A 25142-nucleotide genomic window follows, 5' to 3' on the forward strand; every position below is an offset into this window, starting at 1 on the left:
TTAATTCTACATTTCAATTGAAGCTAGTTCTCCAGAGCATTACTTGGGACTCTGGAGTACAAGTCTGGCAAAAACATCACTAGGCCATTGTCTCCTGTTATTAGAGAATTATAAATCAATTTGTGGGGATAGACAAGGAAGAATGGTTTATTCTGTTCATGATGTTGATGTTGGGTTATGTTACCTATTAAAACAACATCTATGCAGACTCAATCCAGAGATTAACTCATGTGAGGAAAAGATTAAGTCCATGATGGACAATGACATTTTAAAATTGAGTCATAGCAACTGGACCCCATCTATTGTGATTGTGCCAAAATTGGATGCGTGATAAAGATTCTGCAGTTCTTGTTGCAAAATCAACATCGTAACGAAACCAATGCACACAAGGATATTTGCAAGTTCTGGTGAATGATACACCTGAAGAAGTATTTTGCTTTTGTGACACTATACCGACTTATGATTGCAGTCATTCTATTTAGAATGAAAAATACACCAGCCATGTAGCAGCAGTTAAACAATAAAGTAAGTGAAGGACGATAAAACTCTGTTTGCATTGACAGTGCGATAGGTTTTCGCAAAACTGGGAAGAACATTTTCACCATTTGACTAAACTGATCAGTCACAAAAAGCCAATTTGGCTGTAAATTTGACTAAAAGTGCATTTAATAAGGCAAAGTTGAATAATGAGGCATACTATGTGACAAGTTCAAGTGCACCTTGAGAAGTGAAAGTTCTGTTTATTTTGGATTTTCCCATACCTAGAACAAAACATGAAATTTTTATCATGTTGACATGAATGGATTACTTTACAAGTTTGTTCTGAAATTGAGCACTGTTGTTGCACCTTTAACAAACTTTTTGATAAAAGAAAATTTCAATGCCTGCATGAATGTGAAAGTATGGAAATATGGAAACTGCATTGGTTTTAGCCTCACTTAATTATGAGAAGTCATTCAAACTGACTGTTAATGCCACTGGCATCAATGTAGAGGGTGTTTCACTGCAAGAGAGGAGATGGGGTTTGAACAGCCTATGAGTTATTTTTCAAAGAGACTGTCTGTATGTCAGCAAGAATCTTCTACAGTGGAAAAAGAAACTGTGTTTTATTTGGCTCTATATTAATTTGAAATATACATCAGTAACAATTTGGCATAAACTATTATTTGTACTGTCCATAATTCTTCCAATTTTCCTTAGAAAAAGTTTGGGACAAAAGTTATGATTATTTTAGTGGAGCTTAATTTTACAACATGACCTTTTTTGGCATTACAAATGCTTTGACTCTGTTAATCAGAGGAATTACAGAGCATTCTCCTCAAATTTGACTGTTCATAGAAATTCATCATCATTTTCTGCCTGTTGCATGACGACATACAAGCTGTGATCCTCACAGACAGATCCACCACAATCTCAATATGTATGCAAAATTGTGTCAAACAAAGCTGAGACATTGCACCAATGCTTTTCTCCCTCTTTCTCTTCACAACTCTCCACCTCATGTTCATGAAACCTCCTGCTGAAGTGGAACTTCTCTATAAGACTCCAGTCTCGAACAAGATCAACTCAACCTCTGTCATCAAGCTGCAGTACACAGATGTATACTCAGAGGCCAAGCTCCAAACCATTGTTGATGCATTCATAAATTCTCTAACTGTTAGGCAAGACTGCTGTCCAAACTAAATCCCAGCCACAAAGGAAACTAAGAGACTTGCAGTTACACAGACTCTTTCATTGTCATACAACATCCCAAAGTGTTTTACAACCAATACATTACTTTTGAAGTGTAATCCAGATGAAGTGCAGGATGCACTGGGAATTGAACTCACAAAATTCTGACTCAGAATTGAGCACGTTGCCTACTGAGCCACATCAGGCATGAGAAATTTCTAACCATGCTTGCATCAGGATTTATGTTTGTATCTCAGTCCTCTACCCCAATATGTTTCAATAATTCAGGGCTCCTTTAAAAAGGCAGAATGTCCCATCAATAAAACTTGTCACCCCTGCCGAGGGCTCAAATAAGCTTCATACTCAGCTACTGCAAGCACTTACGTTTTTTAAAAAAAGGCTATTTATTTATTTTTTAATTGCCTAACTGCTTCTAACATTGAGTCTCTGTGCTCCGCAGGAGCGGGATAGCAATTTCTCAGGTTTGACACCAAGCTGAAGTCCTATGAGTCACAATCTTAAAGGAACCAGGCTCTGCTCCAGAGCCTGGCTTGGCTGTTATGTTACAAAAACACTACTCATGTTATGCTTGAAGGGTGTGAATCCCTTGTGTCCTATTCCACAATTTATTTTGGAAAAAAATGATTTAATTTTTTTGTTAATCCCACAAGCTCTTTCCATGGTAGAGTAATTACAGATGTTGTTGAGTGACAGGCTGCTGGCATTTATGTGGACCTCAGGCAGTCAGTGGCTACACAGAAGGTTATGTTCACCCTATCCCCTGGTAGCTGATATTTTGACCTTAGCTTGTTAGGACTTTTGCATGGCTAACTCCAAAGCATCAATCAGTTAATTTGTTAAACGTACTTGCACGTTAGCAGAATTTTTTTGGGGTCTGAACAGTTGCTGAGATGAATTCAGCATTGTCCTCAGCAGTGACATAAACACTGCACTAACTCATACATAAAGCCTCTATTGATATTTTTATGTACATGGTTCACAGTGAGGTATGATGGATCTTGTAGCCACATTCATCAGACCCGACATGCAGAGACATGGAATTTGCAGTAAAAGTTTGAGTGGGCATCTGACAGCCCCCTACCAACACTTTTTTTCTCCCAATCATTGTAACACATTAGTCTCAGTCTATTTTTTTTTCATTATTTTCATTAATTTCATTAATTTGCAGTTGGCCGTCACTTGTCAAATCTGAAGCATTTATACACGCAGTGAAAGCTGCTAAAGGAATTTGGGAAAATGTGAGTGAATGCATATGTGTTTGTTTATGTGTGTGTTGCACATTATGTGCATAAATATGTAATTGTCCATCGTAGTTAGTGCAAACCGTCTACCTAAATGGCGGACAGACTGTCTGCGTACAATTCTATCTATTGTTGAACAAAGTTCTGAAGATGAGAGGGATGGATTGGTAGGACTCCTGTAATCAGATGTTCCTGGCAATTCTTCACTGGAAAGCCTTCTGATAATGACTCCCTCTTTAAAAGGAACTTTTTTATTTATTTACTTATCCTGCTTTCTCTCCATTTCTCCTGAGTCAGCTCCTGCCAGAGTACAATCCTATCACCATTCTAGGCTTGCAATGTAGAGAAATGCAGCGCCATATGGGCATATGAATTATGAGCTGGAGCAGGTGAATCGTACCTTGAGCCTACTCTAACATTGAATAAGAACATGGCTGATTGTGACCACAACTCCGCATTCTAACTAGTGACCCCCTTGTTAGTCAAGAATCGATCGACCTCAGTCTAAAAACTAGACAATGACCCTGCTTCCTATGCTCTCTGGGGGGGAGAGTTTAAAAGATTCACAACCCTCCAGTTTGGGCACAGCACTGATCCACAAGCAGCAATGAAATAACGGCCATATCATCTGTTTGAGCAATGTTGATTGTGGGAAAAACTTTGGTTAGGATGTATGGGAGAATTCTCTACCTTTCTTCAAAATGATGCTGTGGCATGCTTTATGTTGGTGCAGATAGATGCAAAAGTGGAATTCCCTCTGGTGCACGTTTTCTTAGCATGGCGCTAGCAATGATGTACTAAAGACCCTGAAGTGGGACTTTGACACAATTCTGCAACCTGTGCAGAGTGGTTGATTCATGCCTAACACATAGGAAGATGGTGTTTGTTGGAGGTGAGTTATCTCAGCTCCAGGATATTTCTGCAGGAGTTCCTTAGCCCAACCATCTTTAGCTCCTTCATCAACTACCGTACCTCCATCATAAGTTCAGAAATGGGGATGTTTGCTGATGATTGCACAGTGTCCAGCACCATTCACGACTCCTCAGATAATGAAGCAGCCTATGTTCAAATGCAACAAGATCTGGACAATATCCAGGCTTGGGATGACAATGCCAGGCTATGACCATCACTAATAAGAGACAACTAACCATTGCCTCGTGACATTCAATGGTATTACAATCACTCAATCCCCCACAATCAACACCCTGGGGGCTATCATTTACCACAAATTCAACTGGACTCATGACGTAAACACAATGGCTACAAGAACAGGTCAGAGAAATACTGCAGTACGTAACTCACCTCCTGCCTCCCCAAAGCCTGTCCAACATATACGAGGCACAAGTCAGGAGTGCAATGGAATACTCCTCACTTGCCTGGATGAGTGCAGTTCCAACAACACTCAAGAAGCTTGACGTCATCCAGGACAAAGCAGCCTCTGCGTGATTAGCACTACTTCCACAAGAATCTGTTCATTCCACCCGACACTCAGTAGCAGCAGTGCGTGCTATCTACAAGATGCCCTGCAGAAATTCACCAAAGATCCTTAGACAGCACCTTCCAAACCCATGACCACTTCCATCTTGAAGGACAAAGGCAGCAGATATATAGGATCACCACTATCTTCAACTTCCCCTCCAAGCCACTCATTATCCTGACTTGGAAATATATTGCCGTTCCTTCACTGTTGCTGGGTCAAAATCCTGGAATACCCTCTCTAATGGCATTGTGAATTGACCCACAGCAGGTGGACTACACCAGTTCAAGAAGGCAGTTCACTCCCACTTTCTCAAGGGCAACTAAGGACAGGCATTAAGTGCTAGCCCAGCCAGCGACACCCACATCCCACAAATGTATGAATTCTCACCTGGAGGTAGAAGAGTTACCCTATAAAAATCACATTAATATCTGCCAGCAGGTTTAGACTGGGCATCTCCTTGAACAAGATTTAAACACTGGACCAGCCTGCTATGTGTAGCACAAACTCTCTTCAGAAGAAGAAAGCAAGATTCCAACCCAATTACCCACTAGTGGGAAACAATTAGGATCAAGTGCCATGCAGTGGTTTTACACTTGTCTGAATTTAATCTGCATCACAGAAGTAGTAGAGCATGTGGGGTGCAAAGCCAGCACCCTACTTGATCGTGTGGGATTTCCACTCAGTGAACTAAGTTAAAAGTAGCTCCCAAAGGATGTTTTAGCACACACCAGGACAAAAAGACTGGACCTCAATTTAATATTTTGCCTGAGGGAAGGCACTGGAAGTGCTGCACACCACTGCCAGCCAAGATGCGTGCCCAGATTGTGTAGCATGAATGCCCACATGGGACTTCTTGAGCAAGCAATGAAATCTTCACTTCAGCTTGTACACAAGAAGGTTCCAATGGAGTGCCCTTTAAATAATGTGTTCAACATCTGCAGGAATGTAGAGAAAGCACAGAAAGAGGGTTTTATGGAACTCGGTGATGCAAGTACAACGGAGTCAGTTGCCTCCTTTGTGGTTATCGCACCATGTTAATTTTGCCAAGCAAATGTTCTACCTAGCTTCATTAAACGGTAGCAGGGAGAATAAGATGGATGGAAAATAGATTGCTGCCAGCTCAAATTTGAGTTTTATTTTCAAGTCCAGAGCTTACAAAAGACACATTTCTACACCCGATCGCCTTGTATGTTGAGGCTGTACATTTTATTAAGCTATTAACACGACAAAGTAAACCCTGTGAGCTGTGAAGAGCATTGTGCAAACACATGCTGAGTAAATCACTGCTGGCACATTAACAAAATAATATTTATGTAGCAATAATGTTAAGAAAATAAAAAGAGCTTTTATACCATTGCGTATTTATGTAATCTGTGGTTACATTCCTTCATAATATATCAGCTTGGGGCTTGCTGTACTGGGGGAGCATGGGATTCACACACTGCTATGATTCTATAACTGAGAATAGACCACCTCTTATTCAGCTGATGGATATAAACTAACCAACTAACCATGATGGACATTAATTCATTTGAACATTATATATTCAGGTTTATCCATTCCTTGTTTCGTCCATCACCCTACCATTTTCAATTGCTGACTTTTGTCATTCATCTCCCCTTACTTTTAGTAATAGAAGAATCTGTATTTGCAGATGGTTGGGGAGGGGAGCAAGCTGCGGGAAAGGAATCTACTATTGTTATCTCCCATTTATCGTAGCAACATTAAGCTGCTGTCATATTTTTTGTATGTGATCCATCAAATGTAGCAGCCCCCATTCACTTATGATGTTTCTATGGGATGGCAGGTAGGGTGTTCCGATCTTCCAATTGGATGAGGCTACGTTGTGACAGCAACGATCAGAGATCTGAATGTATAATATTTGTACCCCAAATTTCAACACTTGCCTTCCAGCAGGTCATCACAGGTACATCACTTCAGTTCATAATTATTTTGTATATTTACCTTTTCTCTCACCATCTAATGGTGCTGCAAAAAGATTTTGACAGGTGAAATTACAATACTTGCCAGACATTTTAGAGAAAATGTCAATATTTGTAGGGATCCCTGGGTGTGTGTCAATATTTGTAGTGAAATCCTGGGAGTTGTGATTTGATTCAAATAACTCAAATTTTGAGAATCAAACATTTTGATACAGGTATGGATTTTCAGCTGCACAAACTAGGTACTGTTTCCTTCCTTAAAAGGCTTCTATAAAAAATGAAATCTTTAGCTTCTTTATCATTTTTACTTTTATTCCAGATTTATTTAGTTGTACTTAAACTTGTCCACTAAGTTCTAAGATGGAAATGATTTGGGCTGTTAAGGTTTGCTACCTGGATACAAGGCCTACAGGATTCATGTTGCCATTGATATGTATTTTGAGAGAGGAAAGGTTTCTAAGATATTTCTGTAAACTACAGATATAGTTAGTCTCCCAGTATCCAGGAGAGAGGGAGAAAAGCTAAAGGCTTCAAGTTTCTTTGTTTCATAGGTCAGAATGTGGATGAGAGCTCATGCTTGGATTGTAAAGATCAAATTGTTGAAGAGCTAAAGTGAGACTGGAAGATTTACCTTGTTTGCACTCGAAAAATCTCCAGGGAGCTGGTGGGGTGGAGAAGGGTCCAACTTCACTGTGAAAGATTGTACTGAGATTAAAAGTTCCCAAACTGAGAAAAGAGAACTACAGATATAAACCCTTGGGAACTAAGAAACACTTTGGAAATGATTTCAGCCAGAACAACAGTGTAAAGTATAACTGCGAAGTTTGCTAAAATAAAGGAGATAAAACTGAGCTGTAGATTATAAGTATAGATTGTCTGCAAAGAAAATTGGTTAGTCAATACTGACTTTAGTCTGTGTCACTCTAAATGAAGGTGTTCTAAAAAATTCAAGCTTTCTCTTTTCACATGGTATCTGTCTCCCTTACCCTTTCCCATACATACAGCTGGCTCATTTTTAATTTAATTTTGACTATTTTGTTGCACCATGCTGAATTTTACCCATAACCTTTCCTGTTATTATGTAATATGTTTTTAAAGAATGAAATGGCACCCCTCAATGATTCAATGAGTAAACACACTGTATATCTTAAAAAAAAGACCAGTGTAGTTGAGGGTTCTGGTTTAAGTTAGTTGATCTCAGCTGGATCACATCACTTAGGAGGCAGATGTTGGTGTAATTCCATGACCGTGGCTAAATACAATAAGTTCCTAACTGCTGTTCTGTCTTGAAGGATTTGTATGATGACCAGCTTCAGACATTCTAGCAAAACCTCTGATCAGAGCACAGCCTGAAGCTCAGAAGTCTTTTCTACTTTATCAGATGGATTTAATGACATACCCGAAGGTCCATTTCTGATCACAATCGCTTGACACGTCTTGCGTGCCTAAATGTACTTATGTATCCTTTACCCCATTATTGGTGAAAATGCCTCCAGCAGTCTCCTGGCTAAATACTAAAAATATCTTGTTATGTCTCTCAGTTAGTCACTTCCACATTTTTCAAGACACTTCTTAACTCCTAGCCCTGACCAAACCTTTGCTTTGGGCTCAACTGATGACTCCTACCAACTATCCCAGCTCATACACTAACTCACACACCCAGAACAGCTCACTGTTGGCTGAAGTGCTAGACAAAGAAATTCAGTTTATCTCAAGTATGTTTAATTCATCAACTTCATACATTGCTCAGGGATGCAAAGAGTTAATGAATTAGTCACTTAGTAAATTTCACACATGGAATAAAAAACCCTTAAGAAAGCTAGAGCTACATACATATATACAAATAAATAAAATATGTATTTTGGGAGAGATAAGTTAATTTCTTTCCAATTTGTTTTATTTATTTAATGTTCAATTAGTTAAACTGCCTCTTGTGTCTCCTGATGGTGGTCAGATTCCTGGGCTCCCCTGGGAGATGGGCCAGCTGGGGGCCGAGAGTCTGCTCGGGAATCTCTCCACTGCCAACTGGGTTCCCAAACCACCACAAGCCGCAAAACCACAAAACCGCCCGACTCCAGCTGCCAAACTGTTCCACAAATATACAAATGGCAATTAGATGTGTTTTTCTGCTAAAGTGTCTCTCAGTGAGCTCTAACAAATTACAGTTTGCTTTCATTTTTGTTTTAGGATGGTGTCTTTTTTATAATACATTTCTTTCTCCTCTGAGCTAATCCCTGGTGTCCTGTCCTTACCACTGTGCAGATGACTACCTTTCTTCAAATGGCAGCACAGAAAAGTCTGTATCTGACAATACTGTACCTCTTATCCTACTTCTTTTTGTTCATTTGTGTGTGACCCTCTGTGACAGTCTCTCTCCTTATACTTTTCTCTCTATTTTTCTGTTGGTACAACAGCCTGTATATATCTTTCCCACATTTTTTCTCATCCAATTTTCTCCCCACCTCCTAAAAATACCAGTTGATGATGGGTAAGGAGCCTGTCTACTCTTTCTGCATCACAGTGGAGGCAAATAAAATTTTTGTCATTGAAGAAATATTTGGACAGGTACATGGATGGGATGGGTACGGAGGGATATGGACCAAACACAGGCAAATGGGACTAGATTAATTGTGAAAACAGGGCGACATGGACAGGTTGGGCCAAAGGGCCTGTTTTCATGCTGTAAACCTCTATGATTCTACATTCTTAAAGCTGATGCCAATGAATAATGACTTCAGCTAGTCAGTGGGACAGACATCACAATCAGTCCTATTCACAACTGCCATATTTCTGCTCATGTTTTAATAGAGGCTGTTGGATATGTGGAAAGCTGGACTGGAATTTTTTCCTCTGAAACCCAAGGTACAGAGGCCAATTGTAGCTCTAATCTTTGTTCTTGGTGTGCTGCTACTATTTCTCTAATTCTTTCCCCCTTTCCTTCCCTTCTTATGCCTTCCTCTAACCTCTTTTCTCTTTTTCTCTGTCTTGGTGTCACTCCTGTTCTCTCTGTTTCATCTTGTTTCTTAGACCAAAATTCAATATTGTTTATTTATGGCACTTTAGCTCTGAACTAGGAATCCTGCGACTTCTGAAATTACTTTGAATATTGTATGACTTGCGCATGTGTATTCTCATACCACTGAGAGTATTTCAATTTGTGCTGCAAGGTTCTTTTTGTAAGGTGCCAGTCACTTTTAGATAGGCATAATGCAACACCACTTGATAATTTAGAAAAACTGACTACCAGAGATGGAAGTACTTTGGAGATCTGCACATTTATGACTGAGTAAGAGTTTTAACCATCAAAACAAATGAGAGGCAGGAAAAGATGTACTGGTTCATTCAGGCATGTCCCATGCCTCAAGAACTATTCCCTCCAAACCTATCAGGAGCCATTTAATTTCATGGGATAGTCAAGAAACAAAGTTAAATGAAGCCTTGACAAAATTGGAGTAGAAAAGTCTAGAGAAGTCCTCTCTGAGCTTCTTGATCAACTGAAGTAGTCCAGGAGATTATACTGACCCTCATTAACATTACAACATTTCTGTCTCCACACATGGCAGAAAAAGCTCTCATTTACAGGAATTCAGTATATTAGCATTCACCTCAAGAGATACTACCCTGTTCCAGAGGTCCATTATTCTCTTATATGACATGTAACCCAGTTCTGGCCTTGCATAAACTAATTTTGTTAGAATAATTGATCCGCAGTACATAACCCACACTCTTAATAGTCTCTAATTTGATGCTTGCATCTGAAAGGAAGAAAAATATGAAAATCTGGTTGAGTACATGTTTTTCAAATTAATTGGGCATTGTTGGCTAGGCCAATATTTATTGCCCATTCCTAATTACCCAGAGGGCAGTGAACTGTCAACCACATTACTGTGGGTCTGGTGTTATACCTAGGTCAGACCAGGTAAGGACAGCATTTTCCTTCCTTAAAGGATATTAATGACCAGATGAGTTTTCCCCAACAATTGACAATGATTTCACAATCATAATTAGACCCTTAATTTCAGATTGTTATTGAATGCAAATTGAACCATCTGCCATGGAAGAATCTGAACCTGAGTCTTCAGAACATTCTCTGGATTAATAGTCTAAGCAATAATACCACATAGCCATTGCATTCCCTTTTGAGAATGTTAAGTAATATTTTGAGTAACCTGTACATAGTGCAGGCACTTCAGAAACTGAAATTATTGTCCCTGGAGCAAGTTAAGGGAAGATATAATAGAGATGTTTAAAATTACGAGGAGCCCCTGATTCCAGTGGCAAGAGAATCAGTAACCAGAAGGCACAGAGCTAAGGTAAGAACAAAAGAACCAGAAGGAAGATTACTTTTTTTTTCATGAAGCAAATTTTAATGTCTGGAAGGCTGGTGGAAATACTAACTTGTAAATGGAATTGGACATATGCTTGAAACCCAAAAGGAGTAACCAGGAAAGCTGGCAAATGAGATATACTGGTCCAACACATTTTGTATATTTCAAAATGGATAACCAGTATGTTAATTTCCAAATATTATTATTTGCTACTGTTTTTATACAAACAAAAGGCAGCCAAATGGGCTATATTCATGGTCCAGAAAGAGTTAAAGAACCTGTAATTAAAGTCCTTAAAATGTGTTAACCACTCGTCATGATTAATACTCAATGGGCTCAATGAAGAAGTCTTTAATGTGATTATTCATGCCTTGGTGGACTATTGAAGTTGAGGAAATTATCTGATGGCAGATTATTTTACTTGTTGGCATTGCGTGGATGGGAGCAAAACCCAATATGGTGTCAAGATAATTAACAAACTGCGAATACTTTGGTTTTTTGGCTTATTATTTATTTGCTCCTGACATAATGCCAGGATTATGATTTTTCTCAAGGGTTGAGACTGCCAACACGTAGAATGACATTCCTAGCTAGCTCACACCCTCAACTGTCGCCAGCTATGGTTGATCTGCTCTGGCAGTCATATCTGTGCCAAGCAATAGATGCAGTAACATTGTAACAAAGATCCAAGTAATGTGTGCTAAAAATGTTTCAAATAAATAATATAATTGAAACTTGTTGTGATCCACTCAGGAAGATCCCAGGGTAACTAATCTACATTCCACATTACAATGTACTGCTTCAGTGTTGTGTCTGACCAATTGATCTAAGATATTTCAGAATGACTTCTAAATTGCAATGAGAAGAAAGAAAGAAAGCAGTTCAAAGTTTAATCAATGAGTCAAAACTTGCTTCAACACACCTCAAGGGTAGGTGGAATTGGGTCAGAAACCTTTGGCTGAGAGGTAAGGACAACACCACTACACTAAAAGACCCATCCAATTCAGAGCTGTCAGCTTGAAGTAGACTCCATCTTAGCAGCAACCCACTTATTGTTCCTTCAGGAATATTTCATTGTTTTTAAGCCACTGGTGTCCCTGTTCTATCAAAATTGCCACCTTCATAGCATAAATCTTGTGTCTCCATATACTCCACGTCAAACTTTTCATTATAAATTCCTGTGTTCTCATTTTAATGAAAATTGTCTTTTTAAACAATGCACATTTTAGTACATCCTTCAACAGTGCCACCACTGGCAGGAGAATATAATTAACGTATGACAAGTTCACAGGCAATTTCCATTATAAATATGAATGTAGAAGCTTACAATTTCTAATATTTCTATTGTGTGCTTTATGGAGCTGACTGAATTACATCTCAGGGCACACTCCCAAGTAATGGCTCTACACACCCACATCCACAGACACTGGCATCCAGCACATGCCAGCCTCTATCTGCATAATGCTGTTACACTTCAATACTGTACTTTGGAATACACTAACAACTATCTGTCTCTGCACCAGGAAAGATCAGGTCTAGTTGTCAAAGTCACAAGCCACTATGATTCACCTATTGCATGCTTCTAGTACAGCAGCTGCTGACTTCACACCTTGGTCTGTTGGAAATCGTCCAGGGATAAAGGTGGGTGGATTCTGTATCTTCAAAGTTGTATTTGCAGCTACACAGAGACTCACACAGATGATCATCTGAACTGAACAGATATATTTATGTATGTGAGAAGTTACTTACAATGAAATTTCACTCATGCCACCAAAGTGGTCCCTTTTGTTCTTCCCACTGTTCTTCACTTCTCAGTGAAATCTCTGGATCCACAGCTGGAGTGCAAGGAGCCTACCAGACAATGAAGATCTTTGACCTTTCCAGAGGCAAGTGAACTCTCCTAGACTTGGACTTTCACAAAACTGAAGGTCACAGACGGGGTAGAGATGGAAAGCCCAGTCACCTCTGGAGAGTTCTGAGAGGAGAATTGTGGGCCTCTTTGTAGTTGGCCCTCCAGCTGGATGCCCACTAGCACTACCCTGCCTCCCTTGAGGAAGGGGTACGTCGAATGAGGTGAGGGCCTCATGTGGCCTATTGCCTTCCTGTTGGTTCCTCATTTTCTAGAGATCAATGGCAGGGTGATGTTGTTGTGTAGGTCCATCTGCATGTCCATCAGATTCTGAAAATAAAGGATCTGACTTTCCATGGTAGCTACCAGCTTGTCAAGGTGGCAATCGCATGACCATGTCCCTGAGGCAACAGGATTCCCATTGTGTTGGTGTATTCCCTCAGTTGTTGCATTGTGGTGTCATTAATCCTCGTAATCCTATCTGCTGCTCCAGTGTCTGTTTACGCATTTGTATGAAGTCCCCGATTTGGTCATACAAGGGGTTTCTGTCTGGGCTGAATAGGTGCCTGGGATTTGACCGTCTCCAAGTTCCAGCAGTCTGGGTCATTCCTTCCTTGGCTACCTGTGGAGATTTGGCAGTGAAGTGCTCAGAAGCAAGTACTCTCAATTGTAATGTAGATAGCATATCAACCAATGTTTCAGTTTTTGAGCTGGTGAGGAATGCAGGGGGCAGCATTCCTAGTGTTTCCTCTGAGGTATCCTTGCTGTCTTCTACAGAGATGGTGGAAGAAATGCGAGGTAGGCTGTTCCCTTGACTACTGCCAATGTGGACATGCCATTGGAACTTGCAAGACACAACAGTGAGAAAGACTTGAGAACAAGACTTAAAAGTTGTGGATGGCAATAACTACATTGACAATGGAGTTAATGTGTGAGTTGCAGTACTATAAGCAATGAATCTTACTTGGTTGCCAGGACATGAATGTTTCTGCATCCGTGCCAGGCCTGTCCCAGTCTTTGCTGACAAGGGCCGAAATCCTCCCCTGTAGGGGTTTGTAGCTGAATGTTGGGCTCCCACTAGACACCCTGGCCATTTTAGGCTGCTTTTTCCTGTAATGAGAGATGAGGGAATGAGTGAGATGACATTAGTGATATCTGGTAAAAGTGAGAGTGGCAGAGCATGAGCACTGGTGGAAGAAGTATCCAGTAACAGAGAGTGAATGTGAGTAGCAGAGAGAAGGTGGTGGCACTTATCTGGTGAATGGAGAAAGTCATTGACCTTCCTATAGGTAGGTAGTTAATGAAGTGAGTTTGGGACAACAGCATGAGAAAACTTGCCTGGCCTCACAAGAAAGAAACCCAATGTGAAACATGACAAAATTGATGGCTTGCCAAAATATTGTCAGATTCAACAGAAAGTTATATTCATCAACTGACATTGTATCAGTAAATAATGTGTTTTAAGATTATATTCCTGTTGCAACAGAAGTTTCCTTGAACATTCTGTGCTGAGTTAACTTCTCTTAGACTGAAAATTTGTATCAGTGTTACAGTTGCCAAACTCAGTGGCCTAAAAATTAAATTGTATCAAAACAGATAGAAAGAAAACAAAAGATTTGCATTTATATTATGCTTTTGATGCCCATTGACTGTTTCGAAAGGATTTAAAAACAACTTTTGAAGTGTAGTCACCGTTGTAATGTAAGACTCATAAATGTTGGACTTTGGGCTGTATATTCACTGCAGCATTGGGTAGCAGCAGCCCATGGTTTTAAAACAGATTGGGCAGAATTCCTGACCAACCCCTCTCCATGTTCAATAACTCTGTTGGAAACATATCTTTTTGGTGATTTGCAATTGGCTTTGGATTATTATCCAAGCCATATACAAATTGGCATAGAAACAATAAAATCATGGAAGTAAACACATGTCTAAAGGAGTGGTGTGGGAAAGAGCAGTTCCATTTTGTTGGGCACTTGTATCAGTACTGGGACAGGAAGGAGCTATACTGTTGGGACAGGCTCCAGCTGAATCAATCTGAGACCAGTGGAAAGACTGAATACAGTTGTCGCAAGGACTTTAAACTAGTTAAAAGAGGGTAGGGCTCAGGAAAGGTTATAAAAGTTTCCAGAACAAGTAATAGGACAGAGCATGAAAAGGGTCAGGAATCCAACTAAAGGACAGCAGATAAGGAGACAACTATGAGAAGAGGCGGTCAATGCAGGACTGGGAGTGTTGTACTTAAATATATGAAACAAGGTAAATGAGCTTGTAACTCAGGTTGAAATTGGCAGGTACAATGTTATGGGCATCACAGAGGTGTGGCTGCAAGGAGATCAGGACTGGGAAATAAACATCCAAGTATACATGTCCTGTCGAAAGGATAGGCAGATGGGCAAAGGGGACAAAGTTACCTTGTTAGTGAGAAATGAAATTAAATCAAGAACAAGAAGTGAGTTGGAAGGTGCAGATTTTGTGTGGGTAGAGTTGAGGAATGACAAAGGAAGAAAGACCGTGATGCGAGTTATGTACAGGCCCCCCCAGCAGTAGTTGGGATATGGGCCAGAAAATAATCAGGAGGTAGAAAAGATACATAAGAAAGGCACGATTGCAGTAATCATGGAGTTCTTTAATATGCAGGTGGACTGGGAAATCAAATTGGTAGTAGATCCCAAGAAAAGGAATTTGTGGAATGTCTACAAGATTTTTTGGAGCAGTTTCTGGTAGAGCCGACTAGGGAGCAGGCAATTCTAGATTTGGTGACGTGTATGAGGCAGTCTTGACGAGGACGTTTAAGATGAAACAACCCCTGGGGGTAATGACCATAAAATGATAGAATTCACTCTGCAGTCTGAGAGGGAGAAAATGGAATCAGATGCAATGTCATTACAATTAAGGAAAGGTAGCTGCAAAAACATGAGAGAGAAGCTGGCCAGAGTTGATTGGAAGTCTAATGGGGCAGATGGCAGAGCAGCAGTAGCAGAAATTTCTGGGGGTAATTTGGGAAGTACAGCAGAAATTCATCCCAAGGAAGAGGAAACATACCAAGAGGAGGACAAAACAACCATGCTGATAAGGGAAGAGATAATGGCAACTGCAGATGCTGGAGAATCCGAGATAGGGTCTAGGCCCAAAACCTTAGCTTTTGTGCTCCTAAGATGCTGCTTAGCCTGCTGTGTTCATTCGGCTCCATACTTTGTTATCTGCTGTTAAGAGAAGTTAGGGACAGCATAAAAACAAAAGAAAAAGCACACAAAGTGTTGAAAAATTGTGGGAGCCAGAAGATTGAGATGTCTTTCAAGACCAGCAGAGCACAACTAAATGCGCAATAAAAGGAAGAGAGGATGAAATATGAGGGTAATTTAGCTAGTAATATAAAAGAAAATTTTAAGTTTTTTTTTAGATTTATAAAAGGTAAGAGAGAGTCATGACTGGACATTGGACCACTGGAAAATAAGGCTGGAGAAGTAGCAATGGGGAAGAAAGAAATGGTGGAGGAACTGAATAAGTACTCTGCATCAGTTTTCATGGTCTTCACACCAGTTGCATACTAGAACTTTAAGCATCAGGAGGCAGAGATGAGTGTAGTGGCTGTAAGGAGAAGGTATTGGAGAAGCTGAAAGGTCTGAAGGTGGATAAATCACTTGGACTAGATGGACTACGCCCTGGGGCTCTGAAAGATATAACTGAGGAGATTCATTCAGGAACACTGGAGTCAGGAAGGGCCCCTGAGGACTAGAAAATGGCTAATGTCACAGCTGTGTTTAAGAGAGAAAGGGGAAAGAAGATGGGAATTTATAGGCTGGTTAGCCTGATCTTGGTCATTGGTAAGATTTTATAGTGTCCATTGCTAAAGGTAAGAGTGCAGAGTACTCAGAAGTGCATCGTGAAATAGAACTGAGTCAGCATGGCTTCATCAAGGAGTACATCATGCTTGATAAACCTGTTAGAATTCTTTGAGGAGCTAATGAACAAGTTAGACAGAGGAGAGCTAGTGGATCTATTTGGATTTCCAGACGACCTTTGATAAGATGCCACACAGGAGGTTGCTAATTAAGATAACAGCCCATGGTGTTAGTGGCAAGCTACTGGCATGGATAGAGGATTGGCTGAGGGGCAGAAGGCAGAGAGAGTGGATAAAGGGGTCTTTTCAGGGTGCCAGTTAGAGACTAGCAGAGTTTTGAAGGATTAATGTTGGGACCACGACTATTCACGATATACATTAATGACCTGGATGAAGAAACTGAGGGCACTGTTGCTCAGTTTGCAGATGTCACAAAAATAGGTGGACAGGCAGGTTGTTTTGAGGAAGTAGGGAGGCTTCAGAAGGACTTAGCCAGGCCAGGAGAGTAGCCAATTAAGTAGCAGATGGAAAACAGCATGGGAAAGTTTGAGGTTTTGCACTTTGGTGAGAAGAAGCGGTGTAGGCTATTTTCTAAACGGGGAAAGGCTTTGGAAATCTGAAGCACAGAGGGGCTGAGAAATCTGAGTTAGGATTCTCTTAAGGTTAACATACAGGTTCAGTTGGTAGCCAGGATGACAAATGCAATGATAGCATTCACTTTGAGAGGGCTAGAATACAAAAGCAGGGATGTACTGCTGAGGCTGTATAAGGCTCAGGTCATTTGGAATATTGTAAACAGTTTTTGGCCCCATATGTAAGGAAAGATGTGCTGGCCTTGGAGATGGTCCAGAGGAGGCTTACAAGAATCATCTCAGTAATGAAGGGCTTGTCATGTGAGCAGCAGTTGAGGTCTCTGGTCTGTACTTGGAGTTTAGAAGGATGAGGGGAGGATCTCTTTGGAACTTACAGAATACTGAGAAGCCTGGAGAGAATTGATATGGAGAAGATGTCTCTGTTAGGTGGACAGACTAGGACCCGAGGTGCATAGCATCAGTGAAGAGACTACCATTTAGAATTGAAATGAGGAGGAATTTCTTCAGCTAGAGGGTGATGAATCATTGTTGCAGAAAGCTGAGGAGGTTAAGTCATTGACTGTACTTAAGACAGAGATAGATAGACTCTTGATTAGTAAGAGATTGAGGATTACAGAGAGGAGGCAAGAGAATGGGGTTGAGAAACATTATCAGCCAGAATCAAATGGTGGAACAGACTTGATGGGTTAAATAGTCTAATTCTGCTCCTAATCCAATCTTATTAAGAAAAGGTCATCACGGCAGCATGCCTGACAAGTGTGTTAAATTTCAGGCCACATGCTGTGTCTTTGCAGCACCATTGCACCTACTGTCCAAGCATTCATTGAGAACAGAAGCTTTCAGATGTATTAATTATCTGATTATTAATTGTTGTTTGCTTCCTTGTCTGAAGAATCCAGGCTGGTGTAGTGATCTCCTCTTTTTTGCAATCTGAAGCTCTGTCTAGATCCTTCTTCAGTTGAACACCTCAACTATTTCTCAAGTGGAGGGCAATCAACATTGGCTCCTTCTGTGCTATGACTCTATCGTTTATTTGCCAGTATTTTCACTCTTCAATTCAGTATTAAACTTCAACAAAAATGACAGCTGAAATATGTATGAAAGTGGGGCATGGTAATCTAGTCTGTGGTACTAGGCTGCAACTCAAAGGTTGAGCACAAATCCCATCTTTGCAAGTTGTGTTAATTCAATAAACATGATAAAGTTGTGACTGCCCCAGAAAATGCCTAAGAAAACTGTTGAATGGGCATGTAAATCCAACTGGGCTCTAGAGGGAAGGGGGTTGTCACAGTTACAACACTGGCATCTTTCCAACAATGTGGAGAATTGCCCAAGTATGCCCTGTAGACAAAGAGCAGAACAAATCCAACCCAGCCAATTACTGTTGCATCAATCATCAGTAAAGTGTTGACAAACCTGTTAGAATTCTTTGAAGAGGTAACAAGTATGTTAGATCAGGGAAACCCAGTAGATGTTATCTATCTAGACTTCCAACAGGCCTTTGATGCGGTGCCTCACGGGAGGCTGCTGAGCAAGGTGAGGGCCCATGGTATTCAAGGTGAGCTACTGGCTTGCATTGAGGATTGGCTGTCTGCAGAACATTGAGAATCATCTGGCTCGTAGCAACCAATTGAAAATCCAACTCGACAGATTTCAGGGGCTAGAGGGAATGTTGGACAGTGTCTACAGTGAAGAACAGGTTGCAAAGTTTGAGTCTAAACTCCGAGAGGCAGTACAGCAACGAACATTCCTTAATGATGGCCTTTTACAAAGGTGGAGAAAATTGCAGGTATTAATTTGCTGATTGGTGAGCAACTGTCTCTAAATAGCTGGAAATTTAAAAAATGCATTTTCAGAAAATTCCCAGCTACTTCTAATTAAGAAATGCAAGCAAAAGGTAAGTAAGATTTTAGTTTGCCTTAATATAGTTTAAAAACCAAAAAGCACTGTGATTTCTGTATATCAAAAAATCAGAAATTTTAGGAAAAGCTCAGCATACCTGGCAGCATCTGTGGAAAGTAGCCAGTTTGAGGTGACCCTTCAAATGTCCGACCTGAAAAATTAACTCTGATTTCTCTCCATGGATGCTGTCAGACCCGCTGAGTTTTGCCAGCATTTTGTTCGTGTAAAATAAAAGTGAAGGAATGGCAGGGTAGTATTGCTGTGTGAAATGCATGTCTTGCAGCATGTGTAAATTTGTGGATGCTACCTGCAACTGATGACCATGTGCAGCACCTGTTGCTGGCAGGAGAAATGAGCTCTGGATTTTGCAGCTTGACCACTGGCTAGAGCTGCTGTGTTACATCCACAAGCCTGAGAACTATGTGAATAATGTATTTAGTGAGGCGGGCACACTGCAGGTTAGGAGTATGAAGGCAGAGAGTGAGTGAGTTCAGGCAGTCATTCCATCAGAACTAGATATTGCAGAAGTTTGCTGAGACAATTTCATTTGTTCACCAATTTTCCATTTCCTATTGAGGCACTGGTTTTCTCAGACGTGTGCAGCCACAACTAAGTCTGTGCTGGCATGAATGGCTCAGCTGCATGGCATGGGAATACAAGTGGCAAAGCAATAGTGATGGGAGATTCATTGTTTTCAGGTACAGATGAGTGTCACTTGATTTGGTTTTAGGTTTTATTGTCCTGTGTACTCAAGTACAGGGTACAGGAGTATAGTAGAACTGTACAATGTCACCACACATGGGGGCATCTTAGGTGCAAAGCACTGAGGTACAAAATCTGAGTTATGGAAGGATAAAAAGAAAGAGATAACGTTTAAAAAGTCAAATATTAGTCCTTTCTTAACCTATGGGCCTGTTGGTGCCCTAAGGCTCGCTTTCCCCAGCTCTGGCCAAAGAGCTGCCCATGCTCACCTGCCACCCTTGCCGCCTGGCTGTTGCTGACCTGTATCGGGCATGACAGGCTTCGCCAATCACAAGTCTTCAGCTCTGATTGCTGCTGCATCATTGCCATTGCCATCATCTAGATTTTTGCTGGGACCCTTATGCTGCTACACTCCATTGCTGCGTTAGCCACCTCATTCCAGAGTCTAGTGTTGCTCCGGATATTAATGAAGCCCAGTACAGCTGATTGTGACCAGCCCCTGTCGTTGCTGACTGTCAAAGTAGCCCCAGCTGTACATGTGACAACAGGATGGGATGTGGTTTCCTTAAATCAGAGTTGGGGATCTCTCAGAACATTTGGATGGCACAGTGACTCAGTGGCTAGCATTGCTTCGTCACCTGGGACTTGTTTCAGTTCCAGCCTTGAGTGACTCTGTGGAGTTTGCACATTCTCCCCATATTAGCATGGGCTTCCTCTGGGTGTCCAAAGATATGCAGGTCAGGTAGATTGGCTGTACTAAATTGTCCATAGTGTGCAAGGATGTGCAGGCAAGATGAATTAGCCATGGGAAATGCAGGAACTGGAGAAATTTGATTGGAGGCGGCTGTTTGAGGGTAAATCTACATTGGACTTGTTGGTAAGAGTTCAGGAATGGCACATTCCTGCAAGAATGAAGTTTAGATATGGTAAGTTACATGAACCTTGGATGACCAGGGATGTTGTGGCCTTGCTCAGAAAGAAAGCGTAGGTAAGGTCGAGTAGGATGGGAACTGATCAAGCCCTTGATGTATACAAGGAAATTAAAAAAGAACCTCTGGAGAGAAGGAGGAAGAGAGGTGATCTGATCGAGGTGTACAGGGTAATGAGAGGCATGGATGGAGTCGATGGCCAGAGACTTTTCCCCAGGGCAGGATTGACTGCCACAAGGGGTCATAGTTTTAAGGTATGAGGAGGAAGGCATAGAGGAGACGTCAGAGGGAGGTTCTTCACCCAGAGAGTTGTGAGCACATGGAATACTTTGCCAGTGGAAGTGTGGAAACAGAGTCATTAGTGACATTTAAGCGACTGCTGGACATGCACATGGACAGCAGTGAATTGAGGGGAATGTAGGTTAGGTTATTTTATTTTTGGATTAGGATTATTCCATGGCACAACATCGTGGGCCAAAGGGCCTGTACTGTGCTGTACTTTTCTATGTTCTATGTTCTATGAATCAAGGGCTTCGGGGAGAGTGCAGGGAAGTGGAGTTGAAATGCCCATCAGCCATGATTTAAATGGCGGAGTGGACTTGATGGGCCAAATGGCCTTATCTCCACTCCTATGTCTTATGGTCTTATGGTCTAAGATGTCATTAACAGTGCTATTAAGCAGCACCTGCTCAGCAACAGTCTGTTCAGTACACCCTGTTTGGGCTCTGCCAGGCCCACCCAGTTCTTGATCTCATTATAGACTTGATTCAAACATGGATTAAAAGAAAAGCTGAATTCCAGATGTGAGGTGAGTGACAGCCCTTGACATCAAGGCTGCATTCAAGTGAGTTTGGTAACAAAGGACACAAACAAAATTGGAATCAATGGGTATGGGGGGAAAACTCTCTGCTGGTTGGTGTCATAGATGGCACATAGGAAGATGGTTTGTGGCTGTTGGAGAATCAGTCATTTCAGTTGCAGGATGCCTCTGTAGAAGTTGCTTAGGGTAGTGTCCAAGGCTCAACTATTTTCAGCTGCATCATCAATCATCTTCCCTCCATCATAAGGTCAAAAGTAGGGATGTTCACTGATGATTGCACAATATTCAGCACCATGCATGACTCCTCAGATACTGAAGCAGCCCATGTTCAAATGCGACAAGATCTGGACAATACCCAGACTTGGGATGACAAGTGGCAAGTACCATTCATGCCACACAAATGCCAGGCAATGACCATCTTCAATAAGAGACAATCTAACCACTTGCCCCTTGACATTCAATGATGTTGACGTCCTTGGGGTTACCATTGACTGGAAACTCAACTGGACTTGCCATATTGATACAGTGGCTTCAATAACAGGTCAGAAGCTAGGAATACCGAGGAGAGTAACTCAACTCTGACTACCCATAGCCTGTCCACCATCTACAAGGCACAAGTCAGGTATGTAATGCCTGGATAGGTGCAGTTCCAACAACACCCAAGAAGATTGACACCATCCAAGACAAAGCAGCCACTTGACTGGCAACATGTCCACAAGTATCTACTCCCTCCATGGTTAATGCTCAGTAGCAGAGCATATACTATCCACAAGATGCACCGCAGAAATTCAAAGACTCCTTTTGACAATGCCTTACAAACGCAAAACTACTTCCATCTAAAAGGACAAGGGCAGCAGAATCAGGGGAACACCTCTGCCTTCACATTCTGTCCAATCCACTCACTGTCTTGACTTGGAAATTCGATCCTACATTGATGAATCAAAATCCTGGAATTCCCTCCTTAAGGACATTGTAGGTCACCTACAGCAGGTGGACTACAGCAGCCCAAGAAGGCAGTTCACTACTGCCTTGTCAAGGGGAACTAGAGGTAGGCAATAAATGCTGGGGAGCAAGAGACTCCCACAGGTGAAGAAAAAAAGCCACAAGAGTTGGTGTTGTTTATATATTTATGTTATTTACAAAATATATCAATGATTTAACCAAAGGGACTGCATGTATAATAACTAAACTTCCCAATGACACCAATATAGGTAGGAAAATGAGTTGTGCAGAGAAAGTACAATGCTTACAAAAGCAGAAGGAGGACACCAGAGAACTGGATGGATTTTTACGACAATCTTTGTCTCATGGTTAGTTTTATTAACTTTTTAAAAGTCTAGATTTTTATTTAGTTAATTGAATTTGAATTCCCGAGTTTACTTCTTGCCTTCAGATCACTATTCCAGGTTTCTGAGTTGTCAGTTCTGTAACATAATCTCTAGTATTCCCACTGTACTAAATATAAGGAAAACCTTCCTTTTCCTATCTCACTAATTTTCCTTGTTCCCATTTCCCTTCCCAACTGAACATTCCATCATGCTCCTGGAGTTTGTTCACCAGTTTGATAACTTGCTGTGATAACCTGAACCTGAGGGTAGTGGACCCCAGCTACATTTAATTGTTCCTCCTCGTATAGGGCTAGGCCTTTCAGCTGATTAATCTTTTCTGCCTGGCTATGGTTTTTCAATGGAAAGTAGCAGTGATTCCACTTAGAGTCATAGAGTTGTACAGTATAGAAACAGGACCTACAGTCCACCTCATTCTAGTCTAGTCAGATATTCTAAATTAATCTAGTCCCATTTGTCAGCATTTGGCCCATATCCCTCCAAACCCTTGCTATTCATTTATCCATCCAGATGCCTTTTAAATGCTGTAACTGTACCAGCCTCCACCACTTCCTCTGGCAGCTCATTCCATACACACACCACCCTCAGCTTGTAAAACTTACCCATTCGGTCCCTTTTAAATCTTTCCTCTCTCATCCTTCAGCCTTGCATCAGAATTCTTTCGGTTTAACTAATGCAATTTATGATAATTGTCTTATTGACGTGTGACATCTATTTAATATTAATATGGATGGTATTTCTATAGAGGAATACAAGTGCAGCAAATACTATTCACTTTTTAGAGGTTATCATTGAAAATAACCCATTTATTATTGCTGCTGGAGGTCTGGTGACTGCCAGGCTGATACAAGAAAGAATCCTTATCAGCAGATGTGCTGTTTTAACAGTCTCAATGTAGTCTGTATAGGATAATGCTGGGAAGAAAGGTTAAATCCAACTTTTAGTTGTTTGTGATTAGAAATTTTTTGTGTAATAGACTTATGATCTTTTTGTTTAAAGGTACATTGGCAACCTTATGCGACTACGTTCAGTGACTGACCACCATGGTAACCAAATTGCAAAAATAAAACTTATGGTTTATCAAGCCAGATTTCACTTCACTTTTAAATCTTACTTGTCCAGTATTACAGTCAGCTGGGAGCATGACATTGTTGAATACAGGTGCAAAAATACAGTAAGCACAACAATATGGTTACTGAAGTTGAGGTTGGGAGCTTTATACTAGAACATCACATGTTATGCTATCGCCTAACGGGTACATATCCTGTTCCATGCCTATAGAAATGATCTAAGCTCAGTTGCAGGACCTTCCTTGCTGGTGCTGTCACCTTCCGAGCTTTAAGGTATTTCCCAAAATGGGAAATGGATCTCATAAACTTCTAAGAACCAGTGTGGCACAGAATGAACAAGCATGAGAACTTCATGAGCGATTGATATAAACTTTCACAGAATCATTCAACAATGGAGAACGCCACTTGGCCCTTTGTACCTTTGCTGGTTCTTTGAAGGAGTTATCAAATTAGTCTAGTCGACCCATGCTTTTCACCATAACCCTGTGAATTTTTCCTTCCAAGTATTTATCCAATTGCATTTAAAAATGATTATTTGAATCTGCTTCTTCCATCTTTCGTAACAGTGCATTCTGGACCAGAAAAATTTTCCTCTTCAGTTACTTGGTTGATGAAGAGTTATTATGGTTTCTTCCATTGTATCTGAGCGGTCTAAGGATGGAGTCAATTCAAGCCCTTAAACACCTAGGTTTTTTGGAAATTGTGGTTCCTGCATCAGATATCAATGTGTGAATTGGAGTGTGAAGGTTGTGCACCTGATTTGCAGTCTGCTAAAAATCCTATCTCTATCAGCTGACCAAGTACTCAATATTTGTCTTGGAATGGATATGGTGTAGGTTCACTTGGGATGAAAGCATTAACTTATAAGAACAGGTTGCACAGACTGCTGAATGATTCTTTCTGCGCTGTAACAACTCTGTTACTCTGCTTTTGAGGAGAAGAGATTGAAGATGATCTAACTTATTTAAGATGGTTAGGATTAGATCGGATAGAAAATATTTCCCCTGGTTGGGAAATTCAAAGCAAAAGAATCTAACTTTAAATTCAGAGCTAATATGTTTGGTGTGATGTCAGGAAGCATTCCTTCATGCAAAGAAAGAGTAGTGGAATGTGAACCTCACAGCAGTAACAATTTGTTGAAGTCAGAGCTGTTTGAAAACTTGAGTTGGGTACTCTTTTTTGGAGGAAATGGCAATGGGGGTCAAGAAACTAAGACAGGCACGTAAAATATGTATCAATCATGATCTAACTGGATGATAGGTCAGATTAGAAGGCCTGAATGGCTTAACTCTGTTCCTACATTCCTAATCCAGGATTTGAAATGCAACAAGTAAGATTAGATTGCTATTCTCAAGTTTTGGTGGAGAGCTGGGCCCCCTCAGAAGATTTCATGGTTGGCTAAG

At 40.9% G+C, this 25142-nt stretch overlaps 1 protein-coding gene across 3 annotated transcripts in view; it reads left to right on the forward strand.

Moving 5' to 3' along the window:
• LOC125447789 (SPARC-related modular calcium-binding protein 1-like) overlaps positions 1-25142 on the forward strand; it is a 102359-nt gene that overhangs the window by 11528 nt on the left and 65689 nt on the right. The window lies entirely within an intron of this gene.

Source organism: Stegostoma tigrinum, chromosome 39 (assembly GCF_030684315.1).
Source record: "Stegostoma tigrinum isolate sSteTig4 chromosome 39, sSteTig4.hap1, whole genome shotgun sequence".
NCBI classification, from domain to species: domain Eukaryota; kingdom Metazoa; phylum Chordata; class Chondrichthyes; order Orectolobiformes; family Stegostomatidae; genus Stegostoma; species Stegostoma tigrinum.